Source organism: Felis catus, chromosome D2, assembly GCF_018350175.1.
Source record: "Felis catus isolate Fca126 chromosome D2, F.catus_Fca126_mat1.0, whole genome shotgun sequence".
In the NCBI taxonomy this organism is placed as follows: Eukaryota; Metazoa; Chordata; class Mammalia; order Carnivora; family Felidae; genus Felis; species Felis catus.
The window spans coordinates 34476842-34504819 of NC_058378.1; the positions used below are offsets into that span (position 1 = coordinate 34476842).

At 39.9% G+C, this 27978-nt stretch overlaps 1 long non-coding RNA gene across 2 annotated transcripts in view; it reads right to left on the reverse strand.

The window, feature by feature from the left end:
* Positions 1–4133: 4133 nt before the first annotated feature.
* LOC109492503 overlaps positions 4134–27978 on the reverse strand; it is a 66161-nt gene continuing 42316 nt past the window's right edge. The window contains exons 3-4 of one of the 2 annotated variants that reach the window (XR_006587488.1): positions 26562–26617; positions 4134–4334 (exon numbers count right to left, since the gene is read on the reverse strand). This is a non-coding gene — a long non-coding RNA (uncharacterized LOC109492503). Of the gene's footprint in view, positions 4335–14372; positions 14515–26561; positions 26618–27978 lie in introns of those variants that run through there. The other variant, XR_006587487.1, reaches the window with a different exon arrangement.

Here is a 27978-nt window from a genome sequence, read left to right on the forward strand (position 1 = left end):
GTACTTACAGCTTGACTGGTGAAAGGCTATAGGACTCCTGAGGTCTGGAAAATGGCTCTGGTATCCATTTGGAGATGCTAGTGAGTGGCCACTTGTTTGAATCCAAGCATGGGTGGGAGGAGCCAGGGTGAGAACCTCATAAGCTCCTCATTCTGCATTCCAGTTCTTCTGACCAGAAACACAAATAAAGCAATAAAAAACAGGCCAGAAAATGGCTTCTAGAATACATTTTAACAGTTATTTGTAGTATTGCTGCTGTTTTCTCTTAAAAATCAAATTTCTCTTTAAGCCCTATAAATAGAACAAAGCTTATTAAAGGGATATCATTATTTAAGATTGGAGTCACAAGAGAAATCATATAATTACTAATTCCACAGGCAATGAATTAAAATGGAATGCTCCAATCTACCAAAGGGAGACGAGACAGGATCTTGGAAAAGATGCTAGATTATTAACAGAGTTCTTTCGCTCTAAAACAAAAAGCCTTAGGGGTCAACATGAAATTTAGTTGGAATTGCTTTGCTTCAAAGATCCGAATGACCAATAGAATACTAAAAGGAACTCCTTGTAGATTAGGAAATTTAATGTCATTAGTAGTTGTTTTAGGAACAATTTTGGTAAAAAAGGTACCACAACTTCATGAATTTTTGTGCCCGGGAAAGTGCCCCTCCTTGATTTATAGAATGGAAAAGAATAACTAAAGCACAATTCAGACCTTAAGTGAGCAGTCTCCGTTTCCTCCGAAACACCAAGAAAGCAGGGCAAAATTCCTATTTTGCAGTTTAACGCATGACTTGATAATTTAAGAATGCATTTGTATTAGTAAACGCTCAAAATTAAGGTTGACTTCACACATTTAAAAATTGTTTTTACAATTTCAAAAATGGGGTGCCTGGGTGGCTCAGTTGGTTAAGTGTCTGACTTCAGCTCAGGTCATGATCTCACGGTTCGTGAATTTGAGCCCCACATTGGGCTTTGCGCTGACAGCTCAGAGCCTAGATCCTGCTTCGGATTCTGGGTCTCCTTCTCTCTCTGCACCTCCCCTGTTCGTTCGTGCTGTCTCTCTCTCAAAAATAAATAAATATTTTAAGAAGTTAAAAATAAATAAATAAAAAATTTCAAAAGCAATGCATTTTCACTATAAAAATGTAACTATGCAGGGTTGCCTGGGTGGCTCAGTTGGTTAAGCGTCCCACTCTTGGTTTCAGCTCAGGTCATGACTTATTGGTTGGTGGATTGGAGCCCTGTGTCTGATGCCACAGCACAGAGCCTGCTTGGGATTTTCCCTCCCACTTTCTGCCCCTCTGTTGCTTACCCACATACCCGTGCACATACACACACACAAGCACACGGGTGCACTCTCTCTCTCTCTCTCTTTCTCTCTGTCTCAAAATAAATAAATAATTTTTTTTTAAAATTTATTTTTGGGACAGAGAGAGAGCATGAACGGGGGAGGGGCAGAGAGAGAGGGAGACACAGAATCGGAAACAGGCTCCAGGCTCCGAGCCATCAGGCCAGAGCCCGATGCGGGGCTCGAACTCACGGACCGCAAGATCGTGACCTGGCTGAAGTCGGACGCTTAACCGACTGCGCCACCCAGGCGCCCCAATAAATAATTTTTTAAAGGTAATAATGCATCAGTATATAAATTATTATTAATAATTACTAACAATTAATACATATTTACAAAGTGCCTAGCGTTAGGTTTGGAGGCATCTGATTTAATCATCACAATCATCTAGTAAGATAGTTATTATTATATTTTCCTCCACTTTGCAGATAAAAAAGCTGAAGCTCACAGAAGTTAAGTAACTTGCGTAAAGTCATACATCTTGTGAATGGTAGAATCAGGACTTTAAACAAGGCAGTTACGTTTCAACATCTAAGCTCTTAAATGGGTGGCTCAGTTGGTTGAGCATCTGACTCTTTTTTTTTTTTCTTAACGTTTATTTATTTTTGAGACAGAGAAAGACAGAGCATGAACGGAGGAGGGTCAGAGAGAGAGGGAGATACAGAATCTGAAACAGGCTCCAGGCTCTGAGCTGTCAGCACAGAGCCCGACACAGGGCTCGAACTCATAGACTGAGAGATCATGACCGAGCTAAAGTAGGACTCCCAACCGACTGAGCCACCCAGGTGCCCCGAGCATCTGACTTGATTTGGGCTCAGGTCATGATCCCAGGATTGTGGGATCATGTGTTACATGCTCAGTGTGGAGCCTGTTAAAGATTTTCTTTTTCCCTCTGCCACTCTCCCCCACTGGTGCACAAAAGTGCTCTCTCTCGCTTGCTCTCTCTCTCTCTCAAAAACAAACAGAAAAATCAAATTCATTTACCCTTTTTTTATTTCTAAAATAGTTTTTTATTTATTTTATTTTTTAAATTTAAGTTAATATTTATTTACTTATTTTCTTATTTATTTATTTATTTATTTATTTATTTATTTATTTATTTATTTAAATTACATCCAAGTTAGTTAGCATATAGTGCAACAATGATTTCAGGAGTAGATTCCTTAATGTCCCTTACCCATTTAGCCCATCTCCCCTCCCACAACCCCTCCAGCAACCCTCAGTTTATTTTCCATGTTTAAGAGTCTCATGTTTTGTCCCCCTTCTTGTTTTTGTATTATTTTTGCTTCCCTTCCCTTATGTTCATCTGTTTTGTCTCTTAAAGTCCTCATATGAGTGAAGTCATATGATTTTTGTCTTTCTCTGACTCATTAATTTCACTTAGAATAATACCCTCCAGTTCCATCCATGTAGTTGCAAATGGCAAGATTTCATTCTTTTTGATTGCCGAGTAATATTCCATTGTATATACACACCACATCTTCTTTATCCATTCATCCATCAATGGACATTTGGGCTCTTTCCATACTTTGGCTATTGTGGATAGTGCTGCCATAAACATGGGGGTGCATGTGTCCCTTGGAAACAGCACACCTGTATCCCTTGTATAAATACCTAGTAGTGCAATTGCTGGGTGGTAAGGTAGTTCTATTTTTAGTTTTTTGAGGGACCTCCATACTGCATTCCAGAGTGGCTGCACCAGTTTGCATTCCCACCAGCAGCGCAAAAGGGTTCCTCTTTTTCTGCATCCTCACCAACATCTGTTGTTGCCTTAGTTGTTAATGTTAGCCATTCTGACATGTGTGAGGTGGTATCTCATTGTGGTTTTGATTTGTATTTCCCTGATAATAAGTGATGTTGAGCATTTTTTCATGTGTTGGTTGGCCATCTAGATGTCTTCTTTGGAGAAGTGTCTATTCGTGTCTTTTGCCCATTTCTTCACTGGATTGTTTTTTGGGTGCTTTGTTTGCTAAGTTCCTCATAGATTTTGGATACTAACCCTTTATCTGATATGTTGTTTGCAAATATCTTCTCCCATTCTGTCAGTTGGCTTTTAATTTTGTTGATTGTTTTCTTCACTCTGCAGAAGATTTTTATTTTGTTGATATCCCAATAGTTCATTTTTGCTTTTGTTTCCCTTGCCTCCAGGGACATGTTGAGTAAGAAGTTACTGAGGCCGAGGTCAAAGAGTTTTTGCCTGCTTTCTCCTTGAGGATTTTGATGGCTTCTTGTCTTATGTTTAGGTCTTTCATCCATTTTGAGATTTTTTTTTATTAAAAAAAATTTTTTTTAACGTTTTATTTATTTTTGAGACAGGGAGATACAGAGCATGAACAGGGGAGGGTCAGAGAGAGGGAGACACAGAATCTGAAACAGGCTCCAGGCTCTGAGCTGTCAGCACAGAGCCTGACGTGGGGCTCGAACTCACGGACCGAGAGATCATGACCTTAGCTGAAGTCAGCCGCTTAACCGACTGAGCCACCCAGGCGCCCCATTTTGAGTTTATTTTTGTGCATGGTGTGAGAAAGTGGTCCAGGTTCATTTTTCTGCATGTCTCTGTCCAGTTTTCCCAACAGCATTTGCTGAAGAGACTGTCTTTATTTCATTGGATATTCTTTCCTGCTTTGTCAAAGATTAGTTGGCCATATGTTTGTAGGTCCATTTCAGGGTTTTCTATTCTGTTCCATTGATCTATGTGTCTGTTTTTGTGCCAGTACCATACTGTCTAGATGATTACAGCTTTGTAATACATCTTGAAGTCCAGGATTGTGATGCTTCCATATTTGGTTTTCTTTTTCAAGATTTCTTTGACTATTTGGGGGTCTTTTGGGGTTCCGTACAAATTTTAGGATTGTTTGTTCTAGCTCTCTGAAGAATGCTGGTGATATTTTGACAGGGATTGCAAATTCCTTTACCCTTAAAGTAAAGGTCCCATCAACTTCTCTAATCATCTTCTTCCAAATTAACTATTATTTGCTGTTAACTGGGGATTAGAAAGATAAAGTTTAATAACTGGAAAATAACCTTTAGCTTTCTCATAAAAATATCAATGAATCAGATATATTATAGAATACATAGAATTAATTAAATGTAGAAATGTAATTAAATATAATTAATTATACAAAATTAATAAATATATAGAATTAATATATTATAAACTATATTTAAATATTCATGGACCAGATATCAGCCCAAGAGAAATGAATACTCATGTCCATATAAAAGCATGTATTTGAAGGGCGCTTGCCACTTTTAGTCAACTAACTTGAACAGTGGAAACCTGAGTATGGTAGAAGGGCCCACAGAGACTCCCTACTGAATACAAACAGGCCCATTAGGCCACCCACCTCAAAATATCCATAATATCCATAAGGCCTAGCTGACCAATGAGTTACTTACACCTGGACATAGGTTCCAAAAAAGGAAAATTCCCATACCTTCTCACCTTCCCCCTTAAATACAGCTTCCCCACCCCCCACCTGCTGCCTCCTGGCAGGCAGTCTCTCCTTTGCTGTCCTGCCCATTGCTCCCTTGTGGTATAGTCAATAAACTTCTCTCTCCTTTGTTCTGCATTGGGGGAATTCTTTCACCAGCCTCTGATCAGGTCATCCCACAGAGATCATATGGAGAAGTGACTTAGAGACCAGGTAGAAAGGGAGAGACCCTGAGACTGCATGGGCAAAGAGGCCCCAGCCATCTCAGTGGCCTATTTCAGCCCTCTCCCTCTTCTAACCAACCTCAGCAAAGTTCCAAACATGTGAGTGTGCCATCTTGGATGTTCAGCCTAGGGGACACCCAAATGACTGCAGCTTCATCTGCCATCACAGGGAGCAGAACTCCCAACTGAGGCCAATCAATCCACAGAATCATGACAGATAATACAGTAAAGCCACTGAATTTTGGAGTGGTTTTATTATGCAGCCATAAATAATTGAAATGAAACATTTTTGTTTTCTATTCCTCCAATCTTTTAATCCCACAGGTGTTGATGGGCTTTGTTATTCTTAGCGTTATTTGGGGGAAGAAAATGCCATTGTCTGTTTTCTTTCTTTCTTTCTTTCTTTCTTTCTTTCTTTCTTTCTTTCTTTCTTTCTTTCGAAGCATGCATGCAAGTGGAGGGGGGGGCAGAGAGAGAGAGAGAATCCCAAGCAGGCTCTGCACTGTCACCACGGAGCCTGATGTAGGGCCTGAACTCACGAACCTTGAGGTCATGACCTGAGCCGAAATCAAGAGCTGGGTGCTTAACCAACTGAGTCACCCAGGTGTCCCTATTGTTTTTCATTTTTAATTTTTTAAAGTTTATCTATTTATTTTGAGAGAGAGAGAGAGCAGGGAGGGGCAGAGAGAGAGAGAGAGAGAGAGAGAGAATCCCAAGCAGACTCTGCACCATCACCACAGAGCCTGATGTGGGGCTTGAACTCATGAACCTTCAGGTCATGACCTGAGCTGAAATCAAGAGTCGGACGCTTAACCAACTGAGCCACCCAGGTGCCCTTTGTTTTTAATTTTTAAAACTTTATTTGGCAATAATTTCAAATCTACAAAAAAAGTTGCGAAGTAGTACACAGAGCTTCCGTATACCTTCCATCTTGATCCTCTACTTATTTCTCAATTATTTGAGAGTAAGTTGTAGACACAATGCCCCATTACCTTTAATATTCTAATTTGTATTTCTTGAGTGCAAGGATTCAGTATAACAATCAAAATCAGGAAATTAATGTTGATCCAATAATATCATCCAATCTATATACCCTACTCAAATCTTATGGTCTCAATAATGTCCCTTTTAGGTTCAGGATTTGGTTTACAATCATATATTGCATTTAGTTGTGTCTCTTTAGTCTTCTTCAGTCTGGAACAGTTTCTCAAAGTTTAATGATCTTTCATGATCTTGATAGTTTGGGAGAGCCCAGACCAATTGGTTTTGAGAATGTTTCTCAATTATGGGGAGTTGTCTGATGTTTCTTTATAATTTATGCATTTTGGCAGGAATTTTACAGAAGTGATGCTGTGCTAGTCTCCAGGAATCATATGAGGAGGCACTTGATGTCAATTTGTTCCATTAATGATGACGTCAACTTTTATTACTTAGTTAAGATTGTGTCTGCCAAGTTCTCTATTGTAACATAATAAATTATTATTTTGTAGCAAGACTCTTTGAGATCATTTGACTATCTTGTTTCTTAGCAAATTTTCACCAGTTTACCATCAGTTAATGATTCTAGCCTGAATAAATTATTATTCTGATGATTATGAAATGGGAATTTTCTAATCTTGTCATTCATTCTAGATTAGGTAGGATAGAGCTTTCCTTTCTCTCCAATTAATTAATTAATTAATTAATTAATGTCAGTATGAACTTAGGATTTGTCTTTTACTCACAGGGTTACAGTCTGTTATTATTGTTATTTATTTTGATACTCATTTTGTCCCAGACTTACCAGCGGAAGCCACCTCAAGCTGGTTACTGTGTATTATACGCATGCCCCCATAATTTTTCAAGCATTTTTTTTAACCTTCTGGTGTCATAAAATGTTCCAAATACATACATCTTATATTTTCCTTACTCTAGTCCTAGAGTCATATTGTGGCAAGGAGACCTGGTTCCTTTTAGCAGATAATGTTATCTAGAAAAAAAAAGATCTAAATCGGTTCATTGTTATCAGAATGCCATTGCTTCTAGACCCTCTTAGTGAACAGAGCTAGAACACACACACACACACACACACACACACACACACACACACACACTTATATTTGTCTATCTAATCAGGCCATAAGACTGATATCTCCAGTTCCTTTGCAGCACTCCAGGATATATTCTGGACTTCCTAATTTCCATAGTTGTAACTCCTTTCTCTGATAGTGAGAAATCTGTATTTATTTATTTGTCTAACCCTGGACATGCCAACTTCCATCCTTTACTGGGTACCAGTGGAAAGCTCAGCCCTAATGAAGGGAAAGAGGAAGAGAAAAGAAAAGTCCTTTTTTTTTTCTATGTGTCAGAAACTTGAGCAACATATAGCAGACATTTATGTATATTTAACTTTTGACCAAGCAGTACACATACCATTCACGTTCTTAAATAACACAAAGGACAAGCAGGTTTGCTTAAAGATCCATATATTATCATTAGCAAAGATTTTGTCAAACTAGATTTTCAGTGGCATCTCAAAAAGCAACAAAAGATACTAGATTGTGAACCAGAAGGAACTTGGTTTAATTTCTGTCTATAAGAGTCAGTGAAGCAACCGTTGGTAAATTTCTTAATTTCTCTGAAATGCAGTTTCCTCTTCTTAAAATGGAGATAAATGAAAGACATTATTCTGTTTAGGATAAATGAGATAAAATATATGCAGTGGCTTGCCTTGGTAGAAACTGGATCTTGAGCTTTTTTTTTTTTAAGCCAAATAAAAACTGTTACTTAAAAATTATAAGCAGTTCCTTCTTGCTAACAAGTGAAGATTTGGATACATATTGAAAGTTGGCCCTCCCTCTGTTCTGGAAAAGCCATGACTGTATTAAAATTATGCAAACAAGTACACAGTATCCACCCTTTGTTCTTAGGAGAATATTGAATAAAATGTAGTGGTTTTCAATCAGGAAGTTATATGGTTGATCATGTAAATTGGGTGTATCTTTAGTGTCCTTGAAGGGGAAACTGTTCTTTCTTTCATGAATCTAGGCTGCCCTATGCCTATAATTGTTACTCATTCTTGGGTAGTAGTGTAAAATTGTTTGTTTGTTTGTTTGTTTTTTAGGAAGGAACGCTGAGGACTGCAGGAGAGACCACAGACATGAACTTCACCTCACGTTGGAGGAATGACTGTACACAATGAGAGCTCTGGGCTTTTACTGCCCTTCACATTATAATTTTTAAGACTGGATAAACCAGAATGTATTGATACTGATCTGTTAGTTCAGGTCCATTGAAAAGCAAATCAAGATGCTATTAAATGTGCAACAAATTTATTAGGAAAAATGCTTGTGAGACAAATGGAGAGAGAACAAAGAGAGTTTGGACAGTTATTTTCCAGACTGTGGATGAAAAAGTAAAGTAATTCAGACTACAGAGGGTGGAGAATGAAGCAGGTGCCCAGGAGAACAAGGGGCTCCAGAAGAAGGCACAGAGAAGATACCTGCTATTGTACTTGACTACTCCTGGATCCCTTTTGTTCTGTGTCTTATGAGGCTGGGCTGCACATCTTATCCTTGGATTGTGTCAGGTACTCTACTATCTATGCAAAACATGGCTTTTTTGTTCAAGTCTTTTAAAAATATTTTTAAAGTTTATTTATTTATTTTGAGAGAGGGAGAGAGCACAAGTGGGGGGGGGGTAGAGAGATTAGAAAGAGAAAATTGCAAGCAGGATTCACACTGTCAGCGTAGAGCTGGGCACAGGGCTTGAATTCACGACCATGAGATCATGACCTGAGACGAAATGAGGAGTCAGCCACTTAACTGACTGAGCCACCCAGGCATCCCTGTTCAAGTTTTGATTCACATTGACCTGCCTGTACTCCTAGCAAAACTTTTCCAACTCTGGGACACTATGGACTCTGGGTTCCTCCTCCCTGGCAATGAGCCAGAGCAATTGTAAAGCTCCCACTGCTTGTTTCTCTTCTTTCAGGTGTTACTACCATGCACTGCCTATTGGCTAATGTTTGAAAATGATTGTTTCAAATGTTTTGTGTGGTTTTTCTTTAGTTTTTAGGTAAGAGGGTAAATCTGGTCCCTGTTACTCTGTCTTGGTCAAACTTGGAAGTTAACTTCCTATTTGTTTATGCCAGTCTTAGGGTTCTATTATTTGTAGCTAAAAGCATTCTTAATGGATACATGCCTCGTTGAAATCATTTAGGTGACTAATTTATATTCTGACTAAAATATAATCTTTACTGTATATCAAACAAAGAGTAAAATGATATTAAGTGGTGACATACTAAGGTAATTATCATTAAAAAAGAGATGACTATCAACATCACTAAATTGATATATTGAAGGTTGTAGCTAATGCAATAAGATAAGAAAATAAGATGGAAATGGAAGCTGGTGCAGCTGCTCTGGAAAACAGTATGGAGGTTCCTCAAAAAACTAAAAATAGAACTACCTTACGACCCAGCAATTGCACTACTAGGTATTTATCCAAGGGATACAGGTGTGCTGTTTCAAAGGGACACTTGCACCCCCATGTTTATGGCAGCACTATCCACAATAGCCAAAGTATGGAAAGAGCCCAAAGGTCCATCGATGGATGAATGGATAAAGAAGATGTGGTGTGTATATATACAATGAAGTATTACTCAGCAATCAAAAAGAATGAAATGTTGCCATTTGCTCCTATGTGGATAGAACTAGAGGGTATTATGCTAAGTGAAATTAGCCAGTCAGAGATAGACAAATAGCATATGACTTCACTCATATGAGGAATTTAAGAGACAAAACAGATGAACATAACGGAAGGGAAGCAAAAAGCATATAAAAACAAGGACGGGGAAAAACATAAGAGATTCATAAATATGGAGAACAAACAGAGGGTTACTGGAGGGGGTGTGGAAGGGGGGATGGGCTAAATGGGTAAGGGGCGTTAAGGAATATACTCCTGAAATCATTGTTGCACTATATGCTAACTAATTTGGATGTCAATTTAAAAAAAACATAACATTTTTAAAAAGATTAGAAAATAAGATATACAGGAATAAATATTGCAAATAAAGTGGCAACATGAATTTGATTTTTCAGATGATATGATTACATAACAAGAAAACCCAAGAGACTATCAAAAATACATCTTATTCACAGCCAATAAGAGAATTTGTCTTATGGTAAATTTAAAAATAGCCTTTCTTTAAATTATAAATAATTTCCTAGAAAGGGTAATTTCAAAAGCTGTTCCAGTTATCAACAAACTATGAATACCTAGAAATAAATTTAGTAAGATAATACCTCTCTGTGTGAAAAAAGCAATACATTTTATTGAAGGAACACAACACAAAACTTTCATAATTATCATATACAAAATCCTTATTTGCAAATACCATTTCCAAACATTTCTGAGGGTGGGGACCTGAAGATTTTCTCTTAAAGTCTTCCCTACCACTTTAGATCAGCTAAAGTTTGATAATGATCAAATAATTAGAAACTTCTGCCTGAGTTTCCTAGATTTTGCTTTGGTGCCCAGCCTAGTGGTGTTCAAGCTGCTGTCCTTATTAGTGGCTTTTTGCACATTTGAATGATGTCTGTTATTGATTGGCAAAATGCTGAATTGCCAAATACTGTACAGTGTTGTATATTATGTGTGTATGTTAATACATACAGTTAACAGCATAGTTGGCAAAGATGTGGACAAGATAGAAATTTGAAGAAGATAGCAAAGAACTCTTAAACGGTCTTAGCTGAAAGGGGATGGGAAGTGCATGGGTGCCATGCTTTGTGTGAATATTTTACCTAATTTATAAATTCCAGGATTTCCCTTAAGTGAATTTCTGAAAATCATGGCATTCCTGTACTAGCCAAAGAAGTTTTCTTTATAGAAGCATAGGAATCCATACTGCGTATTGTTCTTACAGATGGAATAGATAGTTTTCTAGATTAGTGTTTATCAAATGCCAGATCTTGTACTGATTGTGTCAGAATCACCAAGGGACCTTACTAATAATACATATTCTTTGGCTCCATCAACTGAGTCAGAGTATTTTGGGCAGGGTCTAGAAGTTTGTATTTTGAAAAAGCTCCCTTAGTTGATTCTGAGGTGCACCCACATTTTAGAAATAAATATCTGGAAGACTCCATACCACCTGAATGTTTTGCCTGTTGTCCTACCACAATGTCTGAAATTCTCATGTTACATTTAAATGTTGAAGGCTGTGATTGATGCATAAATGTTATCAATGTGTATTAAGCAGTGTTCCTTCACTTGTCAGGGACAAAGACCTAACTTTAGCAAACTGGCTAACACAACTGGGAAGAGGAGGAGAGATTTTTTCAGTCCTGGCTTGCTCCAATAATTCAAATGATATCATCAGGGATTGGGGCTTTTCATTTCTTAGAAGGCTGTCTCCACTTAATGGGGAAGAAAGTTGTTTTTAGGCTTTCCTAAAACATGATTTGCAAACTGGAGGTAGAGAGGGAAGACAGGGAGTGAGTGACAGAAAGAGAGAGACAGGGAGAGAGAGAGAGAGAGAGAGAGAGAGAGAGAGAGAGAGAGAGAGAGAGAGAGAAATAATTTTCTAATAGCTCAGCATGAGAGTTCCCAATCATGAATCACATGCATATCACTGGGTGAGAAAGGGGTGTGGTCAACTTCATCTCAACCATCTTGAATAGGTTCTCTTTAGGAAATAAGGGTTTTGTCACCAAATAAAGATGAATGTGATGCTGAGAAGTCAAAATAAAAGATGATTTATACAAAGTGATATGATAGGGGCAAAGAATGCATCAGCACAGACCAGTGGTTCTTGTAGCATAGTCCAGGGACTGCTTTGAGTATCTGAGATACTTTTAGGAGGTCCACATTATTTTTCATAAAAATATATTATTCTGGGGTGCCTGGGTGGCTTAGTTGGTTGAGTGACTGACTCTTGATTTTGGCTCAGGTCATGATCCTAGGGTCATGGAATCAAGCCCCACATTGGGCTCCATGCTGAGTATGGAACCTGCCTGGGGTTCTTTCACTCCCTCTGTCCCTTTACCCTGCTTGCAGCTCTCTCTCTCTGTCTCTCTAAAATAAAAACAATTAAAATATGTTATTTATGTTAATGCATGATGGGTTTATCATTATTTTTAAAAATTAATAAATATATAAAAGTTTTATCAATTTCTTTAAAGCAGTAAATACTGATAAATATAATCACATAAACAAAAGATCTTTGGGGTCCTCAATAACTTTTAGAAATATACAGAGGTCCTAGGGGTGCCTGGGTGGCTCAGTCGATTAAGCATCCAACTTCAGCTCAGGTCATGATCTCGTGGTCGGTGAGTCTGAGCCCCGCGACGGGCTCTGTGCTGACAGCTCGGAGCCTGAAGCCTGCCTCAGATTCCGTGTCTCCCTCTCTCTCTGCCCCTCCTCTGCTCATGCTCTATCTCTCTCTGTATCTCAAAAATAAATAAACAACAACAACAAAAAGAAATATACAGAGGTCCTAAAAAAGAAAAAAGTATATGGAGATCCTGAGACCAAAAAGTTTGAGAATTGCTGGCATATGCAAAAATTAGCCATTCATCAATTTTGTTATGTAGTAGTTTTACTCACAGCATAATTCTTGGATCTGCAAAAATATTGCTGAAAGAAGTTCTCTGTGCATAAGAATCTAGGAGGACTGAAAGTTCTTTTTTGATGGATTACAAAAACCCATGGGAATGAGGGAGATAGGAAGAACCCATTCTCCACACAGCTAAGAAAACAATGTCCTCTGATTATTCCTTTGCCATTATAAGTAGTTAAAATTTACAAATTAAATGTTGTTTGGAGGGGCATCTGGATGGCTCAGTTGATTGAACATCTGACTCTTGGTTTCAGCTCAGGTCATGATCTCAAGGTTCACGGATTTAGGCCCCATGTTGGGCTCTGCACTGATAGCATGGAGTCTGCTTGGGATTCTCTCTTTCTGCCCCTCCTGTGCTTGTGTGCACACGTGTGCTCTTTCTCTCTCTCTCAAAATAAATAAATAAACTTAAAAAAAAATAAAGGTTGTTTGGAAATGTTTAAAAGATAAGGTTGAGTTTTCAGTCATTTTCTTTCTTTTTTTTTTTAATATATGAAATTTATTGTCAAATTGGTTTCCATACAACACCCAGTGCTCATCCCAAAAGGTGCCCTCCTCAATACCCATCACCCACCCTCCCCTCCCTCCCACCCCCCATCAACCCTCAGTTTGTTCTCAGTTTTTAACAGTCTCTTATGCTTTGGCTGTCTCCCACTCTAACCTCTTTTTTTTTTTTTCCTTCCCCTCCCCCATGGGTTTCTGTTAAGTTTCTCAGGATCCACATAAGAGTGAAACCATATGGTATCTGTCTTTCTCTGTATGGCTTATTTCACTTAGCATCACACTCTCCAGTTCCATCCACATGGCTACAAAAGGCCATATTTCATTTTTTCTCATTGCCACGTAGTATTCCATTGTGTATATAAACCACAATTTCTTTATCCATTCATCAGTTGATGGACATTTAGGCTCTTTCCATAATCTGGCTATTGTTGAGAGTGCTGCTATAAACATTGGGGTACAAGTGCCCCTATGCATCAGTACTCCTGTATCCCTTGGATAAATTCCTAGCAGTGCTATTGCTGGGTCATAGGGTAGGTCTATTTTTAATTTTCTGAGGAACCTCCACACTGCTTTCCAGAGTGGCTGCACCAATTTGCATTCCCACCAACAGTGCAAGAGGGTTCCCGTGTCTCCACATCCTCTCCAGCATCTATAGTCTCCTGATTTGTTCATTTTGGCCACTCTGACGGGCGTGAGGTGATACCTGAGTGTGGTTTTGATTTGTATTTCCCTGATAAGGAGCGACGCTGAACATCTTTTCATGTGCCTGTTGGCCATCCGGATGTCTTCTTTAGAGAAGTGTCTATTCATGTTTTCTGCCCATTTCTTCACTGGGTTATTTGTTTTTTGGGTGTGGAGTTTGGTGAGCTCTTTATAGATTTTGGATACTAGCCCTTTGTCCGATATGTCATTTGCAAATATCTTTTCCCATTCCGTTGGTTGCCTTTTAGTTTTGTTGGTTGTTTCCTTTCCTGTGCAGAAGCTTTTTATCTTCATAAGATCCCAGTAATTCACTTTTGCTTTTAATTCCCTTGCCTTTGGGGATGTGTCAAGTAAGAGATTGCTACGGCTGAGGTCAGAGAGGTCTTTTCCTGCTTTCTCCTCTAAGGTTTTGATGGTTTCCTGTCTCACATTCAGGTCCTTTATCCATTTTGAGTTTATTTTTGTGAATGGTGTGAGAAAGTGGTCTAGTTTCAACCTTCTGCATGTTGCTGTCCAGTTCTCCCAGCACCATTTGTTAAAGAGACTGTCTTTTTTCCATTGGATGTTCTTTTCTGCTTTGTCAAAGATGAGTTGGCCATACGTTTGTGGGTCTAGTTCTGGGGTTTCTATTCTGTTCCATTGGTCTATGTGTCTGTTTTTGTGCCACAGTCATTTTCAAAAGAACAGCAGGAGAGGCTAATAAGTAAAATATCAGAGTAAGCAGTAGTATAGGAAAGTTGGAAGCAAGAAATATTACTTTAAAAAAATTTTTTAAACATTTATTTATTTTTGAAAGAGAGACACACACAGAGTGTGAGTGGGGGAGGGGCAGAGAGAGAGGGAGACACACAATCTGAAGCAGGCTCCAGGCTCTGAGCTGTCAGCACAGAGTCCAATATGGGGCTCTTGGATGTTTAACCGACTGAGCCACCCAGGCATCCCAGAAATATTACATTTTAAAAATGGCTTCCACGGGGTACCTGGGTAGCTAAGTCGGTTAAGCATCCAACTTTGACTCAGGTCATGATCTCATGGTTCCTGAGTTCGAGCCCCACATGGGGTTCTCGGCTGTTAGCACAGCTTGCTTCAGATCCTCTGTTCTCCCCTCTCTCTCTGCCCCTCCCTCACTTGCATGTGCTGGCGCTGTCTTTCTCTCTCAAAAATAAACATTAAAACAGTTTTTCAAGTGACTTTCAAGAAAAAATGAGTATATACGTGTCCAACCAAAAGACATATGTGATTGTTCATAGAAGTTTTATTTATATAGTCAAAATGTGGGAAAAAATTAAATTTCCACCAACAGTAGAAAAGATATATTTTGGTATATTTATGAAATAAAATACTATACAACAATAACAAAGAACAGACTATTTCTAGATGTAAGCATATGATGAATCTCACAGATATAACAGTGAGTGGAAGAAGCCAGGAACAAATGAGTGTATGCTGTATGAATTCAATTACGTAAATTTCAAGAACAGGTAAAGCTAACTTATGATGATGATAAAGGTCAGATTAGTGGATATGTTTGTGGAAGGGGCATATTATACATCTATTCCTATGTAAAAAAATACCTGAAATCTTAATGCTGTGAAACAACAAAAATGGTTACTATATCAGAAAAATATCTGTGGGTCAAGGACTTAGGAGTAGCTTATCAGGGTAGTTCTGGTTCAGGGTCTCTCCTCTTATGAGTTTGTAGTCAAGATGTCAACCAACTTGCGGTCGTCTGAATGTTATCTTTTAATACCATTTTTACAAAAAAACACAACGGTTTGGAGGCACTTGGCTGGGTTAGTCGGTGGAATGTGTGACTCTTGATCTCAGGGTTGTGTGAGTTTGAGCCCCACTTTTGGCATAAAGATTACTTAAAGAAATAAAAAAAGCAGTGGTCTTCCTACATATGTTGCTAGACTAGAAGGTCTGTCTTACTGTTTTGGTGCACTTGGCACAGTCTGGCACAGAGTAGATTCCCTATATCAATGTAGCCTTTTTGGTTGCAAGTGAAAGAAAACCCAAATCAAACGGTCTTAAACCACAAGAGGGATTAATTTGCTCAGTGTGCTGGTTAAATTTGTGTCAACTAGCCTGGGCCAAGGGGTGCCTGGATATTTGGTCAAATGTTATTCGGAGTGTTTCTGTGAGAGTTTCTTGGATGAAACTAACATTTAAATTGGTAGACTCAGTAAAGCAGATTGCCCTCTAATGTGAGTGGGCCTCATCCAATCAATTGAAGGCCTGAATGAAGCAAAAAGAGTGACCCTCCCCCAGGTAAGAGAGAATTCTTTCTTTCCTCACTAATTCCAACTGGGACATTAGCTTGTTTCCTGCCTTTGGACTAAAAGTGAAACAGGGTTTTTTTTCTGGGCCTTGAGCCTGTCACCCTTTGACAGGAATTACACCATCAACCCTCCTGGTTCTCAGGCCTTCAGACTTAGACTAGAACTAAAACATTCCTCTCCTGGGTCTCCAGATTGCCAATCATCCTGCAGATCTTAGGACTTGTCTTCCTCTATAATGGCACGAGCCAATTCATTATAATAAATCTCTTTGGTTCCTACTTGCTCTGTTTCTCAAGAGAACCCTGACCAATATATTCAGTGAATGAAAAATTCTGAGGTCAGTCTGGCTTTAGGTGAGGATTGAGTCCAAAATAAAAATTTCACTGAAGACAAATTTCTCTGTGTCTCTCTCACTTCTTGGTGTTGCCTTCAAATTCAAGCTCCTGTGAGCTCCAAACTTTTTCCTAATGAAATCAAGATGACTGCAGATGCTTCCTACTTTCATATCATGCCTTGAAGGAAAAAGAAAGCATGTCTTTGGTAGCTCCTACACCTGAGACCTGAGAGTCACTTTTTCTCATGTTGGGCCAAATTGAGTCAAATACTTATTCCTGAACCAAACACTACGAGCAGGTGGATAGACAGTATTGATTGGCCCATGCCTGTTGAGAACTATCCCTGGAGCTATATTCTTGTGTATCAGAAAGGGGAAAGGACTTACATTAGGAAAATGAAAGCTTTACTAGATCTCTTAGCTTAGTTTCATTAAGGCAGAATTTATCACTTGACTATCCTAGCTGCAGGAGAGCTTGGGTAATTTAGTATGTTTAGCTGGGTTCTGATAGGAGGAAGGATAAATACATTTTAGGTGGACAGCTAGCAGTGTCTTTTTTTTATTTTTTATTTTTTTTATATGAAATTTATTGACAAATTGGTTTCCATACAACACCCAGTGCTCATCCCAAAAGGTGCCCTCCTCAATACCCATCACCCACCCTCCCCTCCCTCCCACCCCCCATCAACCCTCAGTTTGTTCTCAGTTTTTAACAGTCTCTTATGCTTAGGCTCTCTTCCACTCTAACCTCTTTTTTTTTTTTTTCCTTCCCCTCCCCCATGGGTTTCTGTTAAGTTTCTCAGGATCCACATAAGAGTGAAACCATATGGTATCTGTCTTTCTCTGTATGGCTTATTTCACTTAGCATCACACTCTCCAGTTCCATCCACGTGGCTACAAAAGGCCATATTTCATTTTTTCTCATTGCCACGTAGTATTCCATTGTGTATATAAACCACAATTTCTTTATCCATTCATCAGTTGATGGACATTTAGGCTCTTTCCATAATCTGGCTATTGTTGAGAGTGCTGCTATAAACATTGGGGTACAAGTGCCCCTATGCATCAGTACTCCTGTATCCCTTGGATAAATTCCTAGCAGTGCTATTGCTGGGTCATAGGGTAGGTCTATTTTTAATTTTCTGAGGAACCTCCACACTGCTTTCCAGAGTGGCTGCACCAATTTGCATTCCCACCACCAGTGCAAGAGGGTTCCCGTGTCTCCACATCCTCTCCAGCATCTATAGTCTCCTGATTTGTTCATTTTGGCCACTCTGACTGGCGTGAGGTGATACCTGAGTGTGGTTTTGATTTGTATTTCCCTGATAAGGAGCGACGCTGAACATCTTTTCATGTGCCTGTTGGCCATCCGGATGTCTTCTTTAGAGAAGTGTCTATTCATGTTTTCTGCCCATTTCTTCACTGGGTTATTTGTTTTTTGGGTGTGGAGTTTGGTGAGCTCTTTATAGATTTTGGATACTAGCCCTTTGTCCGATATGTCATTTGCAAATATCTTTTCCCATTCCGTTGGTTGCCTTTTAGTTTTGTTGGTTGTTTCCTTTGCTGTGCAGAAGCTTTTTATCTTCATAAGGTCCCAGTAATTCACTTTTGCTTTTAATTCCCTTGCCTTTGGGGATGTGTCAAGTAAGAGATTGCTACGGCTGAGGTCAGAGAGGTCTTTTCCTGCTTTCTCCTCTAAGGTTTTGATGGTTTCCTGTCTCACATTTAGGTCCTTTATCCATTTTGAGTTTATTTTTGTGAATGGTGTGAGAAAGTGGTCTAGTTTCAACCTTCTGCATGTTGCTGTCCAGTTCTCCCAGCACCATTTGTTAAAGAGGCTGTCTTTTTTTCCATTGGATGTTCTTTCCTGCTTTGTCAAAGATGAGTTGGCCATACGTTTGTGGGTCTAGTTCTGGGGTTTCTATTCTGTTCCATTGGTCTATGTGTCTGTTTTTGTGCCATAGCAGTGTCTTTTATACTAACAATAAAGAGTGGGATTACCATAATTGGTTTAGACAAAGCAAGTTCATCCCTTAGGTTTGGGTAGGGTTCCACCTTCTCTGAGCTTTTTTGCTCTTCTGGCAGGTTAGATTTTCCAAATGTCTCCTTAAATGTGACTGATACTTTGACATCAAGGAAGAAATGAGGTCCATGTTCCCTTTCTGAAATCTGGGTGGGCCTATCTATGTATGATTCAGGTGGGAAATGATATTTGTGACTTGCATGACTAAGTTAGAAAAGGTGATACAGCTTCTGCCTAGCTCTTGATCTCTTGAGAGATGTGCTTTTTGAAGTACTGAGTCCTATATAAGAAGTCTGGCTACCCTGAAGTAAGCGTGTTTGAGAGATAATGGTGGGGGGACCACATAGATATAGAAAGAGATTCTCTCTTTCTCTTTTCTTTCTTTCTTTTTTAAATTTAATTTTGTCTTAAATTTATTTTTGAAGGAGAGAGAAAGAGCATGAGCGGGGGAGGAGCAGAGAGAGAGGGAGACACAGAATTCGAAGCAGGCTCCAGGCTCTAAGCTGTCAGCACAGAGCCCGTCGTGGGGCTCGACCTCACAAACCGTGAGATCATGACCTGAGTCGAAGTCGGAAGTCGGACACTCAACCGACTGAGCCACCCAGGCGCCCCTCTTTTTCTTTCTTTCTTTCTTTCTTTCTTTCTTTCTTTCTTTCTTTCTTTCTTTCTTTTCTTTTTTTTTTTGAGAGAGAAGATAGAGCATGAGTGGGAGATGGGTCTAGGGAGGCAGAGAGAGAGAATCTTAAGCAGGCTCTACACCCAGCACAGAGCTTGATGCGGGGCTTGATCTCATGATGAGATCATGACCTGAGCCAAAATGAAGAATCCCATGCTTAACCAACTAAGCCACCCAGGTGCCTCGAAATAGAAAGGGATTTTTGAAAGGCTCTACCACGTAAGACCCCAGTTTTTCTAATATTCCCAGTCCAGGCATCAAACATGTGACTGAAGGAGCTTTGGAGATGACCTCAGCTGACTGCAACATTATGAGAGACTCTAAGCTAGAACTTCCCAGCCAAGCCACTTCCAAATTCCTGAGCCATAGAAAACATGAGAGAGAATAAAGGATTATTTTAGAGTAATTTATAATGTTTATTTCTTTTTGAAGGAGAGAAAGACAGAGCATGACTGGGGGAGGGGCAGAGAGAGAGGGAGACACCGAATCTGAAATAGGCTTCAGGCTCTGAGCTGTCAGCACAGAGCCCAACATGGGGCTCAAACTCATGAGCCATGAGATCATGACTTGAGCCAAAGCCTGACTCTTAACTGACTGAGCCACCCAGGTGCTCCTGTTTTGGAGTAGTTTATAGACAGCAATAGATAACTAATACACCTCTCCAAACTATGAGATTCTACAAACAAAGGATGAAGGAGAGAATGTCTATTGGGTAGGCAAACAGTAGCATTTGCCCCTCTCATAAGTAAAAATGTGTTAAAACAATAATTCTATGTCTATAAAAATAAAAATACAAGACTATTTTTCAAAGCATTATTTACAATAATGAAAAGTTGGAGACAACTTAAATGTCCAATAAGAAGATGTTTAAATAAATTATGATTCTTGCATACTTTAAAATGGCTATAAACTCTAAAAAATAAAGTTTTGGAGAATATTCAATGTCATGAGCACATGTTCTTGATATAATAATGTTGAGGTGAAAATAGCAGGAATAAAAATTGAACACTATACTTTAAAAGGGTAAATTTTATGGTGTGTAAATTATCTCAGTAAAAAATTTGTGTGAGAAAAAAATGAACACACACATAAAAATATATATGGGCAGAGAAAAGCCTGAAAGGTAATATATTAAAATGTTATTAGTAGCTATCTCTGGGAGCTGAAATTTTACATAATTTTTAATAACCTTCTTTGTAGCTTTCTCACAGAGTAGAAGGTTGAAGTGCAATAAAAAAGTGAGAACACTGGAAAAATGTGAAGCTGAAAATGATTTAAATCCATTCTGAATTTTTAAAAAATTGGTGAATAAAGGAAAAGATCGGGATAAGATAGTTCTATTTTTTATTTTTTGAAGAGCCTCCCTCCTGTTTTCCATAATGCCTGTACCAATTTACATTTCCAACAGGGAATAAAGATTCACTTTTCTCCACCTCCTTGCCAACACTTACTATTTTTTCACTTTTTGATAATAACCATCCTAACAGATGTGAAGTGATATTTCAACGTGGTTTTGATTTGCATTTCCCTGATGATTAGTGATGTTGAGTGCCTTTCCATATACCTGTTGTCCGCTTAGATATCTTCTTTGGATAATGCAATCCCACTTCTGGTTATAAATCCAAAAGATATGAAATCTACATCTTGAAGAGATATTTGTACTCCAATTTTTTTAAAAAGTAAAAAAAAAAAAAAAGAAAAAGAAAAGAAAGAAGGGTGATTACCAGGGAGGTGGGGGGTAGTGGGAGAAATGGGGAGATGTTTGTCAAGGGTACAAACTTCCAGTTATAAAATGAATAAGTTTTAGAGACCTAACATACAGCATGATAACTATAGTTAATAATAATGTATATTTCTAAAGGGTAGATTTTAAGTATTCTCACAAGAAAAAATGGTAACTATGTGAATGTGTGAAATCGCTTGATTGTAGTAATCATTTCACAGTATGAATATATATCAAAACACTACATTGTATAGCATATATGTCTGTGTGTGTGTGTGTGTGTGTGTGTGTGTGTGTGTGTATGTACGTTTTGTTAATTATACCTCAATAAAGTTAAGGGTAACAAAGAAGAAAAGAGAAGAGCCCTGCTGTTTTCAAAGTGATGGGGGAAGTGGTTGTGGTTTTGGGTGGGGGTGGAGTGTGGTGTACATGTAGCATTTGGGGAAGAAAGGAAGAACTACTGATTGAGCCACTGTGTGGTTCTGATGTGGGGACATTGTGGGGAAGAGGTTGGTGAGATGGTATAAACAGAGAAGGTACATCTGTGTGAGTTGGGGGATGCAGTGTGTGCGTGTAAATTGTAGATTTACCAAAGTGGGCATGAAGTATACTAGAGAGTATTGAGAAGGTATAAGCCAATCCTCATGTCCATAACTGACATAGAGCAGTCTGAAAACTAATTAGGAGAGCATAGAAACTAAACTAAACAACTAAATACAGAAGACTTAGATTTTATACCCAGCTCTCTCCCTAATTAAAATTTCCACATATTGTATTCATACTGACAGTTGCTACTATGTCTCAATTTCCCAGTCTGTGTAATAAAAGAGAGCTGTACTTCCTGTTTTTCACGTAACCTGGAGAACTGCTACCGACTTAGAAGAATTTAAAGCTTCCCATGCCATGGGGCACTGTGTGAAATAATTGCCATCATCAAAAACTCTTCCTCTGGGGCACCAGGATGGCTCAGTCAGTTAAGTGTCCGAGTCTTGATTTCAGCTCAGGTCATGATCTCACAATTCGTGAGTTCAAGCCTCGTGTCCAGCTCTGCACTGACAGTGTGAAGCCTGCTTATGATTCTCTGTCACCCTGTCTCTGCCTCTCCCCCACCCTCTCTTTCAAGATAAATAAATAAACATTAAAAATAAAACTCTTCCTCAATTATTTTTTACCGAGAAATGCTAAATTTTTACATATCTTACAATGTACCCTGTCATTAGTGGCCTTCAGACTAATTATATGGCAGAGCGATGTTGAGCCAGCTGCAACCACGAGCAAATGTCACACAGTCCTTAACCTCTGCAGGTTATAATCTTGTGGAAATTTATCTTTTCATTCTTATCTTTGAGCCATGTGAACATTCACTTTAGTCTGATGACACTAGTCCCCCTCATCCAAAGCTTCAACCTGGGGGTTTTCAGTGATCTACAGTCCACCGTGGCCCCGAAGCAGCTGCTCTTCCTTCTGAAGGAAGAGCAATAGCAGCCTACACTTCATCACAGCGCCTATGTCCTTCATCTCATTTGTCCCATCATGCAGGCATTTTATCATCTTAGAGCATCACAAGAAGAAAGGTGAATATCGCACGGCAAGATATTTTGAGAAAAAGACCATAGTCGCAAGCTTTTATTATAGTATATTGTTGTAATTGTCCTCTTTTATTATTAGTTATTGTTGTTAATCTCGTACTGTGCTTAATTTATAAATCAAACTTTATCATAGGAAAAAAACCAGTGTATATACGGTTCGATACCATCTGCAGTTTCAGGTATCCACTGAGGGTCTTAGAATGTACTCTCCTGTGCATAAGGGTAGCTACTATAATTTAATCATGTCCCAGGACATGCTGCCACCTCTAGGTGCCTTCCTAACCAAACATTCTTCCTTTGCAGCTACATTGATTTCACTGTCCCATAAACTCTTTTTTATCCTTAGGTCCTTATCGTGATCTCTTCCTGCTTGGTACATGACAACATGGTCTTCACCACATTATTTGTGACTTAGTTTCTTAGTCTAGTGTAGGCTGTCAATTGACCTTTGTTAATGTTTTCCTTGTGCTGACTTTGTGCTAAGCCCTTTCCATTAAAAAAGGTCCAAAAGATTACTATCCCTATTTTAGAGATGAGAAAACCAAAGCTTTGTAACTTGCCATGTGTCAAATTGGAACAGTGTGGCTAAGTGCCCAGCTATAAATCTGGGGTTCTATTACTGTGGAGAAAGAGCAGAACAAGTATGCGGGACATTTAGCAGTCTCTGTAATAGGAGAGAAATGTAAAGTGGTCATGTAATAAAAGGGCAATTGTGATAAGTTTTAAGAAGGAAAAAGGGTTTGTATAAATAGTTCATGCCAGGGTTTTGTGGTGGGAAGTCATATAGAAAGGACTAGTAGACCTTGGGGGTGCCTGGGTGGCTCAGTCGGTTGAGCGTCCTACTTCGGCTCAGGTCATGATCTCACAGTTCATGGGTTCGAGCCCTGTGTTGGGCTCTGTGCTGACAGTTCAGAGCCTGGAGCCTGCTTCAGATTCAGTGTCTCCCTCTCTCTCAGCCCCTCCCCTGCTCACATTCTGTCTGTCTGTCTCTCTCTCTCTCAAAAATAAATAAACATTAAAAAAAAAAAAGAAGTAGACCTTGAAGGTAGGTGCATTAGTATTCTATTGCTATGTAACAAGTTACCTCACAACACTCATGTTCATCTCACAATTGTAAAGGTCAGATGTTTGTCCTTCATGGTGTGGCTGGGTTCAGTGTTCATTATCATATTCTGAAATCAAGGTATCCAATGGACTCAGTTCTCATCTGGGGGCTCTGTGGGAAAATCTGTTTCCGAGATCATTCTTCTCCTTCTCCTCCTCCTCCCCCTCCTCCTCCTCCTCCTCCTCCTCCTCCTCCCCCTTCTCCTTCTCCAGAGAGAGAAAGAACATGAGCACGTTAACAGGGCAGGGGCAGAGAGAGAGAGAGAGAGAGAGAGAGAGAGAGAGAGAATCTTAATCTTAAGCAAGCTCCACACTGGGTGTGGAGGAGGGGCTCAATCCCATGAGCCTGGGATCACACCCTGAGCTGAAGTCAACACTTGGATGCTCAACCAGCTGAGCCACCCAGGCACTCCCCCAAGATCATTCTACCTGTCAGAATTTAGTTCCTTGTAGCTGTGGGAATGAGGTCTACATTTCCCTGTTGTCAGCCAGGGTCTACTTGCAGTTCCTAGAGGCAGCCTGCATTCCTTGACATGTGACCTCCTGCATCTTTAATCTATCCACAGCTTGTTAAATCCTTTCTGTGGTTCTAATCTTTAACTTCCTCAGGACCAGCTGAAGAAAACTCTTTGCTTTAAAGGGGCTAATATGGGCACCTGGGAGGATCAGCTGGTTAAGCGTCCAACTCTTTTTGTTTTTAATGTTTATTTATTTTTGAGACAGAGAGAGACAGAACATGAATGGGGGAGGAGCAGAGAGAAAGAGGGAGACACAGAATCCGAAGCAGGCTCCAGGCTCTGAGCTGTCAGCACAGAGCCCGACGCGGGGCTCGAACTCATGGACCGAGAGATCATGACCTGAGCTGAAGTCAGATGCTTAACTGACTGAGCCACCCAGGCGCCTCAAGTGTCCAACTCTTGATTTCAGCTCAGGTCATGATCATGGTTCGTGGGATCAAGCCCCGAATCAGGCTCTGCACTGACAGAGCAGAACCTGCTTGGCATTCTCTCTCTTTCCCTCTCTCTCTGCCCCTCCCCTTCTCGTGTTCTCTCTCTCTCTCAAAATAAATAAATAAACTTAGAAAAAAAGGACTGATGTGATTAGGCCAGACTTGCCTGGATAATCTCCTTATTTTAAGGTCAACTGTGCTATATAACATCACCATGTGTAGATAAAATCCATTACATTTGCAGTTCTGAGGATTACACCAGGGATAGGAAATCTAGGCAGACATCTTAGAATTTTACCTACCACAGTAGATAAGACTTAGACAACCAGAGAGAGGTTGTAGTTGGAAAAGAAATATAGGCAAAAGCTGAAAAGAAAAATTCCACCAGCAATTTTGTGACTGTTATGACTGCTCCAATCATAGTAACAGCTCCCTTTTCCTGAGGGTCTCCTAGGTGCTTTACACAAATTCATTTAACAATCCTTACATCAGCTCTATAAGGGTGGTATCATTCTACTTTTACAAAGACAGAAATTCAGGGAGAGAGAAGAAAAGCTACTTGTCAGAGTTCTATCCCAATCGAATTGTGAAGCTGGGATTATGGCTTGAACTCTAGATGACTCCAGCTTTGTGCTCTTTGCACTATTTAACCCACCTTTCTGTGGGTCTGGATGAGGAAGGAGAAGGCAAGGAGGTTGGTCTGAACACAGACTGTGGAGGACGTTGACGTTAACATAGGTTAAAAGTTGCCATGGAAGATTTTGGATGGTGTGCATGAGTGTGGGGGAGGAGGTGGACAGACGTGGACACGGATGTGGATGGAGGGGAGCATGTGGCTTGGACATCCCATGTGGTATTTTAGGGAGGTTAAATATGGTTAGTCTGGAGTAGCCTGGAGTATAAAATTGGAGGCAGGGATGATATATTACAGTTAGAAGTCTATTGCATGATTATGTCTCTGAGTCTTGCTGCTGATTTGCAGGAAATACATGGGCCAGAAGAAAGTGTTAAACTACACTTAAGTATATAATTATTAAAGTGGGGGCAGAGTAAGGATTACAGAAAAAAGATCGTATGTAATTCCATTGCCCATATATTACTATTACTATGTGAGATAATAAGCAGAGAAAACAGCTTTGGTAGCTGTGGTAGACTAGACAAAAATGTTACTAGTTTTGAAGAGAGGATCCATCAGGCAAGGGAGTTCCTGCGAGCTGTTTAGTAATTAAGAGTTAGTCATGGTCAGACTAACATGGTTACTAGCTGTGTAACTAGGGTCAGGTTCACAGGCCGGGGTGGTTGCACAGGGCCCTGCACTCATAAGAGCTTCACATTTGAGGTGTAATGCTCGTGGGTTATTGTCTTAATTTATATAGTTTCATCTTTGAGGGGCCTCTGGGTGGCTCAGTCAGTTAAGGGTCTGACTTCGGCTCAGGTCATGATCTCATGGTTCGTGAATGCAAGCCCCATATCGGTTGTCAGTGCAGAGCCCGCTTCTGATCCTCTTTCCTCTTCTTTCTCTGCCCCTCCCCCACTCGTTCTCTCTTTCTTTCTCTCTCTTTCTCAAAAAAAATAAAAAAATAAAAAAAAAACCCAACTTTATCTTTGAGTTTGTATTTTAGAAGTCCAATGAGACAATGGAGCACACATCGGGGGTTTGGAATCTCCACTTTTGCACGGTCCTGTCTCTCACCAACTCCCGTGGATGGGTTTTAGGCAGCCTGCTCCCCCAACCTCTTGGTCCCCTGCCCCCACTAACCTTTTCTTCCCCACTCCTGTCCAGTGACCACAGCTGGTTTCTGTTCTGCCTTAGGCAGGATTCCATGTGGGCCCCCCATAGCATCTAGGGGTCAGGGATTATGGTGGCCATTCCCAACTCAAGCTATCAGGGCCACAGCATGTTTGAGAGCTGTTAGGTGGCCATGGGTCTCTTTCCCTCCCTTGATCCAGTTACTTAGTGAGTCTCAGTGTTGAGGTAAAGATGTCTTTTGAGGTCACCCATCTGCTGAGGGTTGTGGAGGAAGGCCTATTGGAAGGGAAGATGCCTGGCTTGGTTTCCTTACCTTTAGCCGGTCCTAGGTGAAACTTTAGATGAACGACAGAGCTTCAGTTTCCTTATCTGTAAAATAGGGGAGAATAAAGTAGTATAAACTGCATATATCTCAGTTTGAATAAGGGTTTATACAGTGCCTAGAACTTATAAAGTATAAATAAATGTTAGCTTAAAATAGATATAGAATTCTGTTATCTATAAGGATATGGAAGTAGTAGCCAAACAGTGACGATATTATGAGAAGAAAAAAATGCAGGATTTGGCAACATGCAGAGTAGAAATAGGGGATATATATTACCAGACAAAAATAGCTTCAAAAATTGCACAGGAAAACACCCATAGTTTAGCCTCTTGGAAAATGTGGGACCTTGAGAAATAGTTTCATTTGACTTGAGGAATGTCAGCTTGGTGGTATTAGTGAAAGTGTTACCTTGGAATGGGAAAGTTTGGGTGAAAGAGAATCAGAGATATATTCACAAGATGTCTTTAATATAAAGTGTGCTGTGAGAGGAATAGGTAATTTGGTTGTATCAAAATGTAAAACTTTTGATAAAACTTTTTCATTTTTACTTCCTTTCTAGGTTTCTGTCCTAGATATTTACACACGTGCACAACACAATGCTGGTCATGCAGAATTGTTTTTTGATACTGACAAACAGAATTTAATCTAAATGTCCACTAGTAGGAAATTGGTTATCTAATTGTTTGATTTAATGCAATGGAATACCATGCAGCCATTAAAAAAGAATGAAGTTAGACCTGTATTTATCAATGATGAAAGATAACCAGGGGATTTTAATTAAGGGGAAAATATCAAATTCCAGGAAAATGTTTAATCCCACTTACTTAGAAAATATACATGTACAAGAAAATGAATACCCAAAAGTCTAGAAGGCTACACATTAAACTATTAACAGTGAAAATCTCTGAGGAAGGGAGTGGGTGGAGTGTGTGTGTGAATGAATGGGACACTCATGTTACATGTGCATTCCTGTTATATGAATGTTTTACCAAAAATATTTCCACGTATTACTGAGAGGAAATGGAAAGAGTATTTTGAGGGAATTGTGCGAAGGGAAAAGTTGAGGAGGGGGCGGGGAGACCCTGATCTCTTGAGACTCCAGAGCCGCGGGAGGTGAGGAGACCCCGCCCCGCTGAGGTGATTCTGCAGAGGGGCGGAGCTCTGCAGAGCCCTGGCGGGGGGTGGCTCCTGGGGGCGGGGCTGCTGATTCCAGCCGCACGCTCCGCTCCCACCATGCCCTTATAAGGAGCGCCCCGCGTTAGGGCTCCGGAATCCGGTCGCAATCCCTGCGGCGCAGCCCCAATCCCAGGCCCCTCCCTTGGGAATGGGGGCGGGGCGGGTTCTTGGCGGCGCGGTAGCGAGGGCGGAGCATCTTGAAGTGGGACCAATAGGAGTGGCGGACCCG